The 17656-nt window shown below is 39.4% G+C and overlaps 4 non-coding genes across 4 annotated transcripts; all 4 read left to right on the forward strand.

Annotated features, from left to right (window-relative positions):
• The first annotated feature begins 5660 nt into the window (after window positions 1–5660).
• trnar-acg (transfer RNA arginine (anticodon ACG)) lies at window positions 5661–5733 on the forward strand. Its single transcript has one exon. It is a non-coding gene; the product is annotated as a tRNA-Arg (tRNA).
• A 134-nt stretch (window positions 5734–5867) lies between these two features.
• trnae-uuc (transfer RNA glutamic acid (anticodon UUC)) lies at window positions 5868–5939 on the forward strand. The gene has a single exon. It is a non-coding gene; the product is annotated as a tRNA-Glu (tRNA).
• Window positions 5940–6090: 151 nt separating this feature from the next.
• Window positions 6091–6162, forward strand: trnah-gug (transfer RNA histidin (anticodon GUG)). Its single transcript has one exon. It is a non-coding gene; the product is annotated as a tRNA-His (tRNA).
• A 1101-nt stretch (window positions 6163–7263) lies between these two features.
• On the forward strand, window positions 7264–7335 carry trnap-cgg (transfer RNA proline (anticodon CGG)). Its single transcript has one exon. It is a non-coding gene; the product is annotated as a tRNA-Pro (tRNA).
• Window positions 7336–17656: the final 10321 nt, after the last annotated feature.

The raw sequence follows: 17656 nt of genomic DNA on the forward strand, positions 1-17656 counted from the left end.
GTATTGTTCTCTGATGAGTCCACCTTTACTGTTTTCCCCACATCCGGGAGAGTTACGGTGTGGAGAAGCCCCAAAGAAGCGTACCACCCAGACTGTTGCATGCCCAGAGTGAAGCATGGGGGTGGATCAGTGATGGTTTGGGCTGCCATATCATGGCATTCCCTTGGCCCAATACTTGGCGCTGCCAAGGACTACCGAACCATTCTGGAGGACCATGTGCATCCAATGGTTCAAACATTGTATCCTGAAGGCGGTGCCGTGTATCAGGATGACAATGCACCAATACACACAGCAAGACTGGTGAAAGATTGGTTTGATGAACATGAAAGTGAAGTTGAACATCTCACATGGCCTGCACAGTCACCAGATCTAAATATTATTGAGCCACTTTGGGGTGTTTTGGAGAAGCGAGTCAGGAAACGTTTTCCTCCACCAGCATCACGTAGTGACCTGGCCACTATCCTGCAAGAAGAATGGCTTAAAATCCCTCTGACCACTGTGCAGGACTTGTATATGTCATTTCCAAGACGAATTGACGCTGTATTGGCCGCAAAAGGAGGCCCTACACCATACTAATAAATTATTGTGGTCTAAAACCAGGTGTTTGTTATTTTGTCCAACCCCTGTATATTAGCCAATAGATGAAGGTAGAAGAGTAAGAAAGGATGAAGGGCAAAGAGGGTTGGCTGGATGGTTAGATGGACAAATGGATGTCTGGATAGAAGAGCTGCACAATATAAATAAAAACAGCAAATAATAATTAATAATTTATTACTACACGATGGAGCAACTATCATATTTCTACCTCCATCGATTTGCCATCCCAAATTCCATTCTTTCTATCAGCCAATAGAAAGGATCCATCTACATCTGTCTCCTTTATCAGCCAATAGATGGGGTAGAAAAGTAAGTAAGCAAGAGGGGAAAACAGGGACAGACAAACGAATGGACGGATGAATGGATGCTTGGATAGAGTTTATTTCATTATTTGTCATAAAAATTGATATAGAATTATAAGTTTCCTTTTTGTGATGATCATTTAAATAGAATTATAATTTTCCTTTTTGTGATAAACATTTATATAGAATTATACTTTTCCTTTTTGTGATAAACATTTATATAGAATTATAAGTTTCCTTTTTGTGATGATCATTTATATAGAATTATAAGTTTCCTTTATGTGATAATCATTAATATAGAATTATAAGTTTCCTTTTTGTGATAAACATTTCTATAGAATTATAAGTTTCCTTTTTAAGTAATAATAAGTTATGTAAGTTTCCTTTATTAAATAAAAGTAGAAAAAGCATCTGACTGTCATTTCTTATTTTATTCAGTTTTTATTCAGAGATTAATTCAGTATTTTTTTTACATTTATTAGTGAGTCCTGGTTCTTATAGAAGATTTCATTTAAACAAAGTGGAATCTGATCACTGATAAACTGGGCAGCATCTTTGAACCCATTTACCACAATAATGGATTTGTTATTATTTTTTCATTATTTATTCACACACATTATATAACCAATCCATTACAGAGCACCAAATACTTATAAGAAGAAAACTAGTGGAAGCATGGGGTGTTGTGTGGGAGAAAGGAGGACTCAAGTGCGGAGATTGAAAAGGAATAATTTTTTATTTTTTTTAATGGAAAATAATGAAAACAAAACATAAAACAGAAACAAAAACCAATCAGGAACCCCGATGGATGCCGCTGGGCACTGCAGGCAACGAGAACTGAAAAAGAAACAAAAGAGTCAAGTTCTTGAAGTTTGGAGACAACACCACCCACTTTGGGCTCATCTCTAATGGTGATGAGTTTTCTCACAAGTGAAAGATTAACCATTTGGTGTTATGGGCACCCAATCAGTTATTTATTTTTAGATTTATATAGCAGTTTTAATTATTTTTTAAGTAGACATATTAGAAATTTAGTTGCATTTCATTAGTTTGTCTTGGTGTTTTTATAAAGACTTTAGATGGACGTCGTCAGATCTGTAAAATTCGACCACTGCTTACAAGCCATTCACTAGGCCCCAGCCAGAATAGAATAATGGTCAGAGAGTATACCGGCAGAACAACGTGTCAGTTTTACCTCAATGACACCTAGAGGTAACTTTAAGTAGCCAATCTCCCTACAGGTATGTTTTGAAAGGTAGAAAAACAGTACAAGGGGAAACATTCTGATTTTTTTGCTTATGGTGTCACGGCAGTCTAATGTGCTAGTCCTCCAATGCCCAGACAAACACAACTGTCTGGAGAAGGGAATAGTTTGCATGCTTATAGTACAGGGTGAGTCAAAAGTCACAGGACACCCTTTTATTTCCGAAACGAAAGGGAAAATGACATATCTAAATGCCCCAGCAAGTAATGGGTGAGGGGGCCTATCTTTTAGGCTACGTATGTCCGGAACATGGCTGCCATCTTGAAAGACGCCATATTGGACCAAGGGCAAGTTTTTCCAATGGGAAGGTGGTCATAAAGCATATCAAAGAAGACACATTTTCTCAGAAATCGATTGCCACAATCAGATTTGCAATATCTCTTGCGGTTCAACTTTTGTTGTTCGTTACGGGACTGTGGACAACAAGCCACGTAGTGGTCGTCCGAAGACCGCTACTGATGAAGAAACCTCAACAATGGTTTTGACAGCCTTTGCGAAAAGTCCACGACGCAGCACGCGACGTCTCGCAGCAGAATTTGGTGTCAGCCAGTCATCCCTTGTACGGATTCTTCATACCAATAAGTGGCCCCCCTTCAAGATCCAGCTGCAGCAGAAACTATCAGAGGATGACCCTGATAGACATGTTCTGCACCTGGGCGTTAGACCAACATCAACGGGATCCCGCATTCACACAGGGCATTTTGGTCAGTGACGAGGCCAATTTCTGTCAGTGGTGAGGTCAACCGCCAGAACCTGAGGTACTGGAGTGACAAAAACCCCTTACTGGATGGCAGACACCAAAGTCGTAGGTCATGTGAAGGCTATGGTGTGGTGTGGAATATGGGGCACCCGTGTAATCGGACCCATTTTCATCTACCAGACCCTAAATGCTCAGCCCTACCTGACAATGCTGCAGGAAACAGTGTTCCCATCCATTCTGACTGAAGATGGCAGTTTCCCCTGTTATTTCCAACAGGATGGGGCTCCACCACACTACGGAGCAGGTCTTCGTCAGTGGCTGGATATTCAATTCCCTGGTCATACTCGACTTTTATCTCTGGGGTCATCTCAAACAAACTGTGTATGCTGAGAAAGTCCGCAACAAACACCACCTTCAGCACCGCATCGTGGAGGCTTGTGACAGCATTTCTCCAGAGGTTCTCATGCGGGTTCATAACGATTGAATCCAGCGCCTTCAGCTCTGTGTTCAGCACCAGGGACAACACATTGAACACGTCAAATAGCTGTGCATCACAGGGAACGTTCCCGGTTGTTGTTGCAACTTTCTGTGTTGATAACTTTTGAACCACAAGAGATATTGCAAAAGAAAAAAAATTGCTGAGAAAATTTTGGTCTTGCCCTTGATCCAATATGGCGGCTTTCAAGATGGCGGCCATGTTCCGGACATAGCCTAAAAGATAGGCCCCCTCACCCAGTACTTGCTGGGGTATTCAGATATGTTATCTTCCCTTTCGTTTCTGAAATAAAAAAGTGTCCTGCGACTTTTGACTCACCCTGTACTTTACAAGCATAGCTGAAGCTTTTGGTCTTTGTAGTCTTGTTGGGACTACAGACAGAAAATTTATGCTTCCTGTCGAGAGAGACTATGCCTAAAAGATAAAGCAAGTCTTTGATCTGGATACACTGGTTTTTGTACAGCATTGTGGAGTTTCCTGTTACTGTGGGCTGCATGGCACAGTAGTACAGAGCATAATCTGATACTGCAGCAGAGGAGATCTTCAGATTCACAAGGTTTTCTGATCCATTCATTGTCGCTGATAAACCAGGAATGTTTGAGTTCTCAGAGGACTGATGTGTACCGATAGAAACAATAAACTCTGGTGTAGATCCAGGATACTGACGATACCACTGCAGATCATCAGTACTCTTATATTCACAAGAGAGAACAATGCTGTGACCCACTGCTGCATCATTCAGTGGTGTTACTGACTGTGCCAAACTCTTGCAAATCAGATAAATATGTTTTATGTAGATACATTAAAATAAGTTATGCACACACTCTTACACAACATTAACACATGCACATTGTGTACTGAGACTGCATGAGATGAACTTACACTGTATAGCTGAGAGGAGTAGAAGAGAACACAGGAACATCATGTTTGTATTGTGAGAAGTGAAGGAAGGAGAGATTAATGTTCTACTTTACAGTTCTACACAAACTCCTCCTATTATCATGAGATCTGAGTGGGAAATGAACACAGAGCTCAACATTAATCAATCACATTTATAATGTTTTTCTTTGTAGTCCAGAAATTAAATGTGCACTCAAATTTGGAGCATAATTGACTGTTTAGGTAAGTGGCCATTACCTGAATACATTTCTACAACTTATTCTGTTCATCTGTGTAGGTTATAATGAAATGTTAGTTTTTAAATGCACTTTAATAGACCTGGTTTATGTTTTACCCACAATTACTCTCACTATAATTAGGGGTCCAAGCACAATTATTATTATTATTTTTTTTTTCTCTGATAAAACACAAAGACGAAGCCGTAAGTCATACAGACATGAGACTTGGTCAACATGTAGAAGTCTTTCTCACTACTCCTGGGCTTAAGCTCAGCCCGATTTGTCAGATGGTGGCACTGTAGTGTAGCATCAAACATATTTTTTCTAAAGGAACTAAAATATGTAATTTAGGTGTTTGGTTTTTGTACAGTAAGATTTCCTGTCACTGTGGGCTGCAGAGCACAGTAGTAGAGAGCAGAATCTGATACTGCAGCAGAGGAGATGTTCAGATCCACTCGATTTTTATCTTCATTTATCTTCACAGAAAACCCAGAAACTGCAGCTTCTTTCTTATACTCATTAACCAGAATAATTAACTCTGGTCTGAATGTTGAGTACTGACGATACCACAGCAGGCCCTTATTTGTACCAGATCCTTTGTAATTGCAGGATAAAGTAACAGATGCTCTCTCCAAGACAGTTTTATTGAAACTAAATTAATTTCCAGTGCGCTTACCATATAATCACAAGAGCACTGTACTTACTGTAAAATATGTACAGGGTGAGTCAAAAGTCTCAGGACACTCTTTTATTTCAGAAACGAAAGGGAAAATGACATATCTGAATACCCCAGCAAGTAATGGGTGAGGGGGCCGATCTTTTAGGCTATGTCCGGAACATGGCCGCCATCTTGAAAGCCGCCATATTGGATCAAGGGCAAGTTTTTCCAATGCATATCAAAGGAGACCAGAATTTTCTCAGAAATCGATTGCCGCAAGATATCTCTTGTGTATGGTTCTCGGTACCTCAGATCCAACAATGCAGGTGTTGTCAAAGTGGAACAGAGTGACTGGTTGTACTGTATAGTGATTAGTACTCTGTGTTGTGGCTGCAGCGACCCAGGTTCGAATCCGGGTCACGGCAGGGTGTTTTTGTATGCCGTGCTTCAAAGTTTTCCATTCTCTCTTTGGTCAAAAGACAGAAATGAGGCCAGAGCTTCAGGAAAGTCACAAACACAGTCTGAGGGCCAGTGGCGCAATGGATAACGCGTCTGACTACGGATCAGAAGATTCTAGGTTTGACTCCTGGCTGGCTCGGTTACCCTGTGCCTTTTTTGTTTTTCTAACTCCTTGTGTATGGTTCTCGGTACCTCAGATCCAACAATGCAGGTCTTGTCAAAGTGGAAAGAATTGACTGATGCTGGCGTCAGCCGATGACGAGCCCTTCAGTTTCCCATATGGTCTAGCGGTCAGGATTCCTGGTTTTCACCCAGGCGGCCCGGGTGCGACTCCCGGTATGGGAATTCGTCTTTATGATAAGACTCGAGCAAAACTTTGCCTATTAGTTCTTCTGTGCCATGTTGCTGTAGCACAAGAGGCTTGTGCTGTTGGAACTATGGCTGCAGTCTATCAGGGAGCAGTGGACATGAGCTAGATGTGGCTGACCGTTGGAATGCCGTGATCGTATAGTGGTTAGTACTCTGCGTTGTGGCCGCAGCAACCCCGGTTCGAATCCGGGTCACGGCACACCTCGTCTGGTCAAGCTATGAGGAATGCTCTTCTGGTCTGATTGCAGGTGAGTCATTTGTAATCAAGTGTGACAGGAGGAGATTCAGAGGGCTGGATTGGCCTGAAAACGGGTGGAAAGAGGCAACACATTTGCTTTTCCACATATGATCAATAGGCTGCAATGTTTTCAAGGTCATTTGAGAGAGTTTTTAAAAGTACTTTCACCTCCACGAGGATGGGATTCGCCTGCACTTTTAAAAGCTCTCTTGAATTACTTTGGTCTGCTTTGAAAACATTGCAGCCTATTGACCATATGAGGAAGAACAAACAGACGTAGGAGTAGCAATTCGAAAAGCAATGGTACTGCACCCTCTGTCAATCTTCTCCGACCTTCTGGGATTTTTGGTTCAACCAAGTGGTCTGGTAAGAAATCTCTGCTACAGACCTTTGTATGAGGCGAAATAGTAAAGTGGTCCCGACAGATGTTTATTAGCCACTGCCTTCTGAGGTCTCTTTGAGCTGGGAAGCTATGAAAACTTAAACTTCCATTAAACTTCGCCAACACCGAGCAAAGAGGAACACAACAGTGCTCTGAATATTTCTTGAGCTGTTTCTGGAAATGTTCCAACTTGAAAACTTTACTCCGGACACTCATTTTAATCTCACATTAGCAAAAAATTTAAGGTTTTGCGTATGCCGGATAATGTAAACAATACAACCGAAAACATCCAAGCTGCATTATTTAAAAACGGAAATGCGTCCTAGCCATGAGTGCAAGGAGTCCATTAGAAATGAAAGGTGGCATTAAGTTGGTAAACATGTAAATTCTGTCTAATTACATGGGGTTACAAAGGTACTTTATGAAAACAGCGCAAAGCTTTCAAATGCTTCCTAGTCCTGACAGTTGACTAATTAAAAGAAGTTTTTACTATTTTGAGCCTTTAAATATTTTTCATGTTTTACCTTTTTAAAAAGAGGTTATAACCAGTCTATGTACTGATACTGGAGGTTTTGATAGTTTTGTAATGCAAGCACCGACCACACATACCAGCTCAACCAGACATAGTTTTAAAGGTCAGTCACACAGATCAAGGTAACACAAAGACTCTTGTTCCCACTGGCTCGTTGGTCTAGGGGTATGATTCTCGCTTCGGGTGCGAGAGGTCCCGGGTTCAAATCCCGGACGAGCCCTTGTTTAACAGAATGCTTTGTTGAACTATACAAAAAACTTATCAAGTGTCCCATTAAAATCTAATGATCAAACAAAAATGACACATGCTGATCCACTGGTAGAAGTTGGTGAGCTTATATGGATGTAAATACCCTTCATGCCTTTAATGACACCTCATGCTTAAACTGTTAGAAATGCTTTAATCAAGCTCTGCATTGAATTTTGTTTTGTCATGAATACACTTCCCAGTGCAACCAGTCAACATGGTTTTGACGCTAAGCCACGGAGGTCAAAGAAATGCCCTGGCATTCGTCCAGGCTGGCTCGTTGGTCTAGGGGTCTTTAATCACAAACTACCTAACATACAACATGAAATTTGAAAAGAACATACCGCTATAAACTTACACATATTCCAGATAAACCGATGCTCAACAAAGAAAAAAAGATGTCATGAAGAAAAAAATGTCATGATTTTTGCACATGCGTGTTAAAGGGGAAACAGGGGGAACTGAATTCTCCTGAACACCGGCAGAAGTCCGATTGACGCCACATAGAAGCACAAAGCCACCCACCAGCGTGACAAAGTTAGTCTCCACCGTGACTCACAATGAACGTGTTTGAAACACTAAATCACTTGGTATTCTCGGTGCCAAAACGTCTTTTAAGTGTGGTGAAAAGAAATAGCAACATTACAAAGTGGTAAATGCTTTACTGTCCCAACTTTTTTTGGAATGTGTTGCAGGCCTGAAATGCAGGAATGGATGTTTATTAATAAATACAATGAAGCTGACCAGACAATGCAATGAAATAAAAGTCAAAGTAGAAACTCTGTGTTTTTTTTATTATTTGCATTTTTTATGCTGTCCCAACTTTTTCTGATTTGGGGTTGTAATCTGATTAAGATACCTGGATTTCTGGCCAGTAACCTGATTATTCAAATCATGTATTTGGGTAATTGACTTGCTATGGGATTTATATGTTTGTGCATGTGCAGCTGAAGAGGTGATTTATTGGATCGCTGGGTCCAAAAGTTACAGTTTGTTCAGTTAACGATCAACTTATTACTTGGGTGAAATTATAGACCAATCAGTGAAAGGCAGCATTTTACATTTATGCCATTTAGAAGATGCTTTTATCTGAAGTAACTTACACTTGTTACTGAATCTTGCACCAGCTAAGAAAGTTCAAGCTGCCCCAGGAGCTATAATATAATAATATAATAATAAAACACACTGCCATCATAGAGTCAATGTCATCACCATGTCCATTACAGTGTGGTACAGCTCAGCCACCAAGCCTGACACTCACAGACTGTTAAGCTGCCCATACTGCTGGTTCTGCACACTTCCAGGACCAGAAAGCATGTGGAGTAAATCATTACTGACCCATCACACCGTGTCCAGCGCTTTAGCCAAATGGGGAACCGGATGACCAGGCTACTGAGAAGTTTCCACAAGTCATTACACTTATGAAAAGCTGAACATCACAGTACACAGAATATTCCATCCTCTAAACTTCCTCATGTTTTCTTACACTGCAAGCAATAGAGGGTTCAGAGCCTTGCTCCTGGGTACAACAGTGGCACCTTGGTGGTGGAGATTGAACCAGCAACCTTCTAATTACTAGTCCAGTGCCTTAACTGATGAGCTTCCACTGCCATGAAAAACACAACCATAAAAATTCATAATCGAATAACTTTACTGTATGTAAACACCATCTGTAAATGTGTGTGTGTGTGTGTTGTGTGTGTGTGGTTAACTGATAAGGTGTGAAAATAACTTTGATCTTCTAACTTCATATAAGTGAGTTTTTGTACAGCATCTCAATAGCTTTGCATCACTGGGCTTCTCTAAGAGCACAGTGATAGAGAGCAGAATCTGACAGCTTTACATTGCTGATAGTAAATTCAGTAGAACCTGATGATAAATATTGGGGTGCACTGTTAGGACTTTGTTTGTACCAGTAAAGCACAGGGTAGCTACTGCTTGACTCATATGAACATTGTAGAGTAACAGTCTCTGTTTCTTTAGCAACAATGTCAGAATTCACTGGCCAAATTTTATCTGCAAAACCACCTGTTAACAGAAAAGAAAATATGTTAAATAATACAAAAAATTGTAAAGAAATTAAACATTTTAAAAACGTGCATTGATTAAAATCTTAATAAATTACCTGATGCTACAGTAAGAATCAGTGCTGTGTATCTCCCAATGTGCAGTAAGTTACATAGTGGAGCCATTTCTGAACACAGCTTTGTGAGGACTCTGTATAATAGTGCTGAACTCATCGCATGAGGAAACACGTCTCTAGGAAGCCACACACAGGAAGTGCAGGTGCTGCAGCAACACTGTACACACATCATTTTATATTATCTATTCCTTACCAAAATACTGCTGGAGACTTTTGGTGTTTCTGAGCTTTGGTGTAAGACTATTAAAATATTTGTATCTTCTAAAATACTTTTTTCATGTTTGGGGTTCAATAATGACACTGCAGGTAATAATTTAATTAATACCAGCTTTATTTGTATTTCCAAAAGGCATTAAACAATAGAGATTGTTGCACAACAGCTTTACAGAGATGTGTGTCAAAATCCTAAGTAAGCAAATATCTCTCACATACAAAAGAAATCATAAAAAGAACCAAGAGGAACCCATCAGATTCTGTAATATAGTCACTGTTTCTATCTATCCCAATGCTCCTGTCATTAACGTACACTGATCTGTTATAATGCTCCACTGTAAAAAGCTGCTCCTGCCCTGTCCATCTTTGAGTAATCTGTGTATATTTCAGTGTGTGCATAATATAAAGTTCTAATATATACTTATATTTTATAAAATTAGACTTCACAAAGTTATTTAAAGCCTGTAAAGCCAATTAAGTAATATTGCACTAAGAATAGCATAAAAAATTTGAAATACCTGTAGGGTGGTCAGTTATACAATCACTTAAAACCATGCAGCTAACATTGGTGGCTCAGCAAGTTTACACATCACTAATAAAACTACTTTTACAAGGGAAAAACAATCTAAGAAAAACAGTGGCCTACAGGCAACCAGGCCCAGCTCCACTGATTGCTGCACAGGTGTACTCAACCACTCGCGGACATTGATGTCAGGGGGAAACAGCAGTCAAACTCTATACAAAGCCGTGATGGTGAAACCGGTTAGTCAGTGGTATCCAAAGACCAACACATAAGCGAGGCTGGAGACCTGCTTATATCTACTGAAGAGATTTACTTCGAGTTTACTTGTAAAACACCGAACTCAACTCCCATGGCAGCGACAGTCACGCACGCCAAACGACCCGGCTCCCCCTTTGTTTGCCGAAAGCGGAAGTCGATGGCACAGGTGACCCCGGGGCTTTTATCATCCCAATCAACGTCCATCATTAATTACCGCCATTCTCCACACCTGCGCACAATTTATAAAAATGCCACAAAACGCAAATAAACCATGCAAGACCAAGAGGACTAATAAAAACAAATAACTCTGCACCCTGATTCCCACTAGAATGCCTCAGTCCCACCAAATGGCTCACTTTTCCTGGCATCCCTTGTCAGCCATACCACATATGTATTATTGTTTCAGATCTTATCCAGCACTATTTTTGTGGGGGATGTTTGATTGTATTCTTGCAAACTAACCAAACATGTCACTGACACTTTCTGTCTAGTTGAATGTTGTACATTGTACTTACTCATGCAGAAAAACGATGAGTGCTAATGAGCCTAAATAATGCTGGCCATTGTAGTTTCCAAATTAATACACTTGTGTTAGCGTGTCACACCATTTGCTGGACAGAGTGGGCATGGCAGGTTGGTTAGTTACACTACTTGTTCTGTGGGTCAATAGGAGAGGTTTGAGTAGTTAGGGAGTCTCACTAAGCCAAATAATAATAATGTTTGCAATGTCTTCTCACAAACAGCTAGCTATCAAAAATACCAGGTATGATCACTAAATTGAAAATACATTCATGGCTGAAAGGGCATATGTGACAGGGGTTATAGTCAATATTCTGTTTTTGATCCTGGCTTCTTGACCTTCTATAGAAATGGTAACCACATCCAGCTAGCAAGTTGCAAAGCAAAGCTGTTATTGATGGATATTAAGAGCTGTAGTGTTAAATCTGGAACATATATGTGAGACAATAAATGTGCATAACTAGCCTTGGTCACTTGGTGTAAAGTATGGTCTTGCTGTACCCTTTCTATCAGAGTTAAGCATCTTTCAAACAGCAGTTTACAGGGTCAATGTTATGTCTGAAAGTACCACAAAGTGACAACTTATATATTTTAAAAGCCTTACAGTACATGACTACATCTTTGAAATATAGTAAAACGAGTAAAAGACCAGGTAAACAGTACCAGATAAAGTGAATCTGTTTAAAAAGCAAACAGCTCCACCTAGTGAGAACAAAACACTTATCACATGAAAGACTTTTTGTGCAGCATGACTGGAGTTGCTGTTACTGTGGGCTGCAGGGCGCAGTAACACAGTGCAGAATCTGGTACAGCAGCAGAGGAGATCTTCAGCTCCACTTTCATATCTTCTGTATTAAGATTTATAGACAGTCGTGGATCAGCTGGTTTAGCATACGTGACATCTTTTGTGGATCGCATAATCAGCCCCAGAAACTCTGGTTTTGATCCAGGTTTTTGATGATACCAGTGGAGACTATGTGGTGATCCTGTATATGTGCAGGACAGTGTGATGCTGCTTCCTTCTGTTGAAGATGAGCTGGTTTGATCTGGTTCAATGCTGTCAGCAGACTCTGCTATAAGAACATAATCTATGCAAACCAATATCAAATAAAGTGTATTAAAATAAATCAATTATAATAATAACAATAAAAATACTACTACTAATAATATGTAATTAACAAAGAATAAATAATATATATTTACCAGTGTGAGCAACAACAATAAATGCTAAAATAAGGAGTAACATGGTTGTTCTGCGTCAGTTCAAATAAGCAGCTTTAATGAAAATGCACGTTTTTACATGTTGTTCTCACATCTAGCTCCCCCCACAGTCATAATGAATCATGAGGAGTGTCTAAATCTAGAAGCAGCTTCCTTAATGCTTTTCTTCTGCCTGTGCTGACTTACACGTCTTAGTCACCCTGGGCTGACTTAATACGTTTTAGTATACAGTGGGGGCGGCACGGTGGCTAAGTGGGTAGCACTGTCGCCTCACAGCAAGAAGGTCCTGGGTTTGATCGCAGCTCTTTAGATCTCACCATGGTGATAACACTCACTTCAACAATCAAGAGCAAACTAAACCAATGTCTGGGGTTTAAATAAAACTCCAGCGTCCTTTAACGATGGTCTAATGATTGTGGCTGATATGGTGCACCTGTAGTAATTTAAGTAGTAATAAATGTGGGGGTTTCCTAACTTTTTCCTCTTAATAAACTTTCATTTTTGTTCATTACATTTTACAACTTGTGTTTAAAAGTAATTTTTAACTTTTTTTTATTTAGTTATATAAGCTCCATCTCTCAGTACTGTTGAAATGAAGCTCAAATGTTCATATGTTTAAATATGTTCAAAAATACAAAGGTTTTCATGGGGTGTCCTAACTTTTTCACATGACTGTATATTATAGTTTCCAGACTTTTTTAAGTGTAACAGACCATTGTGCTCATTCAGCACAAACGCATTTGTGAGGTCAAGTACTGAAGACTGTCAGTTGAGATTTCAATACATTCCAAAGGTGTTCAGTGAGGTTGAGGTCATGTCCGTACAGACCACTAGAGTTCTTCCTTACAAACTTATCAAACCATAAAGCAAAATAGGTCGCTACTAGGATAAATAATTTCAACATTATGTTGGTTGATATTGGTTTACAAGTACTGATACAAAAAGTAGGTCTTTATCACTTCTTGTTCTGAAATCTAATAATTGACAGTTAAATAAATTGTGTTTACGTGCACAGAATCACAGAATCTATAAATACTGTACTAGTGCAGTATTAGCCAAATGTATGTATGGCTAATACATACTACAAATGTAGGTCTAAATTTAACCTGACTGAATTACAACATTCCCCCTCATGAAACAGCAGAACAGATTAAATGTAGGTGTTTGGTTTTTGTACAGTATAGAATGAGTTCCTGTCACTGTGGGCTGCAGAGCACAGTAGTAGAGAGCAGAATCTGATACTGCAGCAGAGGAGATGTTCAGATCCACTCGATTTTTATCTTCATTTATTGTAGCAGAAAACCCAGGATCTCGAGGATTAGCTTTGCGTACATGATTATTCTCATTAATGATAATGATAAATTCTGGTCTGGATGTTGAGTACTGACGATACCAGAACAGATAATCATTAGCAGTATTTCCACTGTAATTACAGGACAGAGTAACAGACGTTTTCTCCAGGACAGTTTTAGTTGTAGAGACGGGCTGAATGTCTGCTGCAGAATTATAACCTGTTTGAAAGAGAAACAGATCTATTAATTTTATTTTCTCTCTTTTTTTCTTTTCTTCTTACATTATTTACACTATTTAATGTTAAAAGCAAATAGAGGAAAAAGAAAGACTTTTTATGACAGGGTAAATTTATATCTTACCTAAAAGTATATAAAGAAGGCAAAGATGAGCAAACAGTGTCATGGCTGAACTGCAGTATGAAATTGCTCAGCCTGCAATAATTTCTTTTGCATTTGAACCATTGAACTTGACTTCCTGTTTAGCAGCTGTAGCTGTTTCAGTGTTTTGTAAGATGTAGATGGAGTCGCCATCTGGTGTATAATTTTCTTATTACAACACTTTACTTCACTACTACTTGTGGTTTGTGTTGGCATGCAGGTACTTATGTTTATTTTCAATTTAGAACCTCTCTCGTCCCTGTATTAAAAATAGCCTTTCAGATAATTAATCTCCATTTTTTTGGTTTGTAAAAGAGAGGTAAACACACTGCTGTTGTCTGGGCCTAATGGATTATACTACACTGTGCTTGTACTGCTGAGCTTAATCAACAACGATACACAAAACCATGTAAACCGGTACTAAATCACCTCACCATTAAGCAGGGGAAGCAGAAAGTTTCTATTTCAGAAGTGAAATGTGCACTTACATTTACATTGCTGTAGATTATTTATTTGCTGTTTTAATTTGGCTACATTAGAGAGATTTTGAGCATACACTGCCCAAATAAAGTCTTGCCACAGCCTTAAGGGTTCCCTGCAAGGGACATCAGCAATGGTCTTTCTCCATCATTGACAAACCTGAGGGATGAGGTGTGAGAGGCAAGATGACAGCAGCCAACATCCCTATTTACAGGGATGTATAAAATGTCTTTGTTAGTCATGTGGTTCACGACCGTTTGAACATAAAAATAGATAGGTAAAAATGCTAATCATATCTATTTAAAATTAATTCCACACCAGGAGAACCCAAGAGAAACAAAGTAATACATGATAAGCACAAAAATATCCACAGCCTACAACAGAGTAAGGGAACCAAACAGGGATAACAAAGTACTATGAACTGGTTGTCACAATATAACAGGCTGCTCTAGCGTCTATGACAACCCATTTTCCAGTTCTCAGAGTAAATGAAAGATAAGGAACCCTAAACACAGCAGAACACAAGCAGTAAGTCCACACCATCACCTGACCCACACCCAGCATGGTTCCATTATGTGTGGACTGCCCTGAAAAAGTGGTTGCCATAATGCCTCTGGGACACCTTGCACATCAGGGCGGTACCAAATGTGACACCCCCAAACTGCCACGACCAAACCAGACCAGACCAAAGCTGCCAATAGGGTTTTACAGAGAAAAGCAGGTATTCCAAACAGAGGAGCTGCTTTCGGCGGTGTGTGTGTGTGTGTGTGTGTGTGTGTGTGGTTAACTGATAACAAAGTGCAAAAAATGTTCTATGTTCTGAGGAACTTCACATATGTGAGTTTTTGTACAGCATCTCAATAGCTTTGTATCACCGGGTGTCTCTAAGAGCACAGTGATAGAGAGCAGAATCTGTCAGCTTTAGATTGCTGATAGTAAGTTCAGTCGATGTATCATCTGTGTTTGAGTTCAATCGAGGGTGCTTTTTACAATGGACAGACCAAAAACCGAGGGCGACAGTGGCAAGGAAAAACTCTCTTAAAACTACAGGAGGAAACCTTGAGAGAAACCAGACTCAGCAGGGACCCATCCTTCTTGGGTGGCCTGGAGGATAATTTGAATAAATAGGATTTACACAAATCATACAAACACAAAATTAAATTTAACTGAAAGTTATAACTAGCAAAAAAAATTGAGTTCTTCATTATTCAGTCCAGTCTGTGATAAAAGTCTGTAGTGAGTTCTTGACATTTTTGGAGCAAACACACCAGGTGTCCGTCAAATCTAGCAAGAGCAGCATTGTAGGCAGGAGTTTTTAAATACCTCAGTGTTGCTGCTGGACTGAGAACCAAAAACATCCAGCCAACAGCGTTCTGCGGGCAGCGTCCTGTGACCACTGATGAAGGACTAGAGGATGACCAACATAAGCTGTGCAGCAGCAGATGAGTTTCTGTATCTGACTTTACATCAGTATGGTAGGAGTGTCTAATAGAGTGGACAGTGAGGGGACACAGTGTTTAAAAACTCTAGCAGCACTGCTGTGTCTGATCCACACAGACTAACACACCACCACCATGTCAGTGTCACTGCAGTGCTGAGCATGACCCACCACCCAAATACCTGCTCTGTGGTGGTCCTGTGGGGGGTCCTGACCATTGAAGAACAGGTTGAAAGGGGGATAACAAAGTATGCAGAGAAACAGATGGACTGCAGCCAGTAATTGTAGAACTACAAAGTGCTTCTATATGGTCAGTCGAGCTGATAAAATGGACAGTAAGTGCAGAAACAAGGAGGTGGTTTTAATGAAGTGGCCAGTCGGTGTAAATGGTTAAGGTTACAGAAAGGCTGCAAAAGTTTAAAAGACAAGAAAACATGTTGAAAAGGCCATAATTTAATTTTATATTTAGTACATTTAGTTGATGTTGATATTTAGTATGTTTTGTTGATGTATGTTGATATTCAGTATGTTTTGTTGATGAAACACATACTGGCTTAAATATATATTTTTTTTATTATGGTATTAATATTTTATTTTACAGTGGCCACCATCATTTGTAAATAAAAGAAGTTTGAAACCACCAAAAATCTCCCTAGACCTGGCCGCCCGGCCAAACTGAGCGATCCCGAGTACCATGAGGTTTTAAGAATGCTTCATATTATTGCTTATTGCCCTTTTGTAGATCTATTAGACAAAACATTGGTTTAAAAATGCTGTTATGTTTTTCACATCTCAAAAATACAGCATTTCACATTAGAATATATTCAAATATTGATATTATATTTAATATTATAAAATATTTGTATATTTGCCAAACAAACAAAGATTAAAATTCTGTGTGTGTGTGTGTGTGCCCCCACACTGTGTGTGTTTATGCATATTTGTTCTTTTAGTAAGTTACCAGAAGATTCCTTCAAGAGATACAACAAAGTCTTGGAGCTGGTGAAAAAAGGCTTGACAAAAGCAAAGGCATACAACAGGATAAATGTGGATAGAAACGCAATTGTTAATCAGGCCGCTATAGCGGAATTGGCCACAGTCAGTCCTCAAATGTTCCTTGCCCTGAGGGTTAAAAACAAATGTTTGCTAAGCTTTGCATAGAGCAGTGTGCTCTCAAACCAAGATATGTGCATTGAAAGAAAAAGGTGATCTCCTTGACATTAACAAAAAGTGAGTGTACTGTCCAAAAATCTTTTAACGTGGTGGTTCATAGTTACATATTTACTATAAAGCTGCAAAAACTTTTTTTTTTTAATCAAAAAATAGCCTTGGTTATCTTTTAAAAATTACAGAAGGTTTAGCTATTAGTTTCTTATTTAAAACTGTTTTTGTGGCTGTAACTGTTTGCACAAAGCAGTCTTTATTAATGTGTAGAGATGTTTTTGTATAATTTGTATAATGTATAATTGTATAATTTTTGTGTTACAGTGTATCACAAAAGTGAGTACACCCCTCACATTTCTGCAAATATTTTATTATATCTTTTCATGGGACAACACTATAGACATGAAACTTGGATATAACTTAGAGTAGTCAGTGTACAGCTTGTATAGCAGTGTAGATTTACTGTCTTCTGAAAATAACTCAACACACAGCCATTAATGTCTAAATAGCTGGCAACATAAGTGAGTACACCCCACAGTGAACATGTCCAAATTGTGCCCAAAGTGTCAATATTTTGTGTGACCATCATTATTATCCAGCACTGCCTTAACCCTCCTGGGCATGGAATTCACCAGAGCTGCACAGGTTGCTACTGGAATCCTCTTC

This window comes from Trichomycterus rosablanca, chromosome 4, assembly GCF_030014385.1.
Source record: "Trichomycterus rosablanca isolate fTriRos1 chromosome 4, fTriRos1.hap1, whole genome shotgun sequence".
Lineage (NCBI taxonomy): Eukaryota > Metazoa > Chordata > Actinopteri > Siluriformes > Trichomycteridae > Trichomycterus > Trichomycterus rosablanca.